Genomic DNA, 1,436 nt, shown 5'->3' with positions numbered 1-1,436 from the left:
TATTATACAATTAAATCTGCTAATATTTACAATCAGAAAGAGATAATGTTGACAAGAAATATGAGTACTTCTCTCCAAGATATAACGATTGAAATTCTGTCAAGAATTGCCCGCTAAATCTGTTTTGCGATTCAGGCGCGTTTACAAATTTTGGCTTGAGTTAACTAAGAAACCCTTCTTCATTTCCAAACATTTCCAAAACAACAATACTAAAACTTGTCTTTTCGTTGAGGCATATGTTTTTTTATGCGGAAGTTAGAAAAGGAATCCTTACATCGGCTTCGTATTTGTTCCACGATGAAACACTTACAAATTTATCGCATGAAGATATTAAACCCCAAAATTCGTGATCAAATTGTGGGCTATCATGATGGTTTATTTTGCATGTTACACAGTCCAACTAATCGTCTAACCATATGGAATCCAGAAACAAGAGAATTTAGAAACCTCCCAAATTATAAATATTGTAATTCTTCCAACCATTTAATAGTTCATAGTACTTTTATCGGTTTTGAATTTGACCCCATAAATTAGCACTTTAAGTTGCTTTTCGCACACAACTTATGGAATGAGAAAAGGAAAAGGCATGGTAAGGTGCCAAATGTTCAAGTGTACACATTCAGAACAAATAGTTGGAGAGAAGTATATGATCATCGGTTGGATCGTTATTTTGTATTAAGCGTAGGTCAATTTGGTAGGTCCACGTACTTTGAACAGAGCTTGTTGTTGGTTAGTAATCTCGGATACTCGAGACCTAAAAGTGATTCTTTCATTTCACATGGATAATGAGGAGTTTGAAGAAATATAAATACCTCCACAAGTAAATCATGACACGTCTATAAGTTTATATAAAGACTCTCTCTCAATTGTAACTCCAGACACTGTTTTGAGATATGGGTGATGAATGACAATAAGTGTTGGGCAAAGCATTTAACCCTTGGACCTTTCTTCAATATTAATAAAAATCATGGATTCTGGAAGAATGATGCGTTTTTCTTAGAACGTAGGACTGATCCTGATCAACTTTTTTTATGTCGCCTTCTTTTATATGAACATAGTACGAAACAAATTAGGGATCTCCAAATCTTAGATCTAATACACGTTTTCATCTACAGATAGAGTCTAATGCCTATACAATGAGAGGAAATATATTGTATGATTAATTGATCTAAATTTCATAGCTCCACGGAATTCTTTTTGTTCATCATGATTGAGAGCTTGTAGTAGAAACTATACGTGGATGATTGGCGGTTCGCGGGTCCGCTCTGCAATACCAAGGCCTTTGGCAAACTATAAATTAGGATGTTACTTTTTTATTATTATTATAGAGTAATTGTTTTTAGTTATATAATTTGTTGTTTAAGGGTTGTCTTTCTTACTTCTCCGATTGAGAAGGAGTCAACTTTTTAAGTACCAAAAATACAATAATCATTTAG

The 1,436-nt window shown here is 33.6% G+C and overlaps 1 pseudogene; it reads left to right on the top strand.

Annotated features, from left to right (window-relative positions):
* On the top strand, positions 1-1,140 carry LOC127902166 (putative F-box protein At3g16210; annotated as a pseudogene).
* The last annotated feature ends 296 nt before the right edge of the window (positions 1,141-1,436 follow it).

Source organism: Citrus sinensis, chromosome 5 (assembly GCF_022201045.2).
Source record: "Citrus sinensis cultivar Valencia sweet orange chromosome 5, DVS_A1.0, whole genome shotgun sequence".
Classification (NCBI taxonomy): Eukaryota; Viridiplantae; Streptophyta; class Magnoliopsida; order Sapindales; family Rutaceae; genus Citrus; species Citrus sinensis.
The sequence above is the reverse complement of the archived record's forward strand: the minus strand, read 5'-3'. Positions and strand labels throughout refer to the sequence as shown.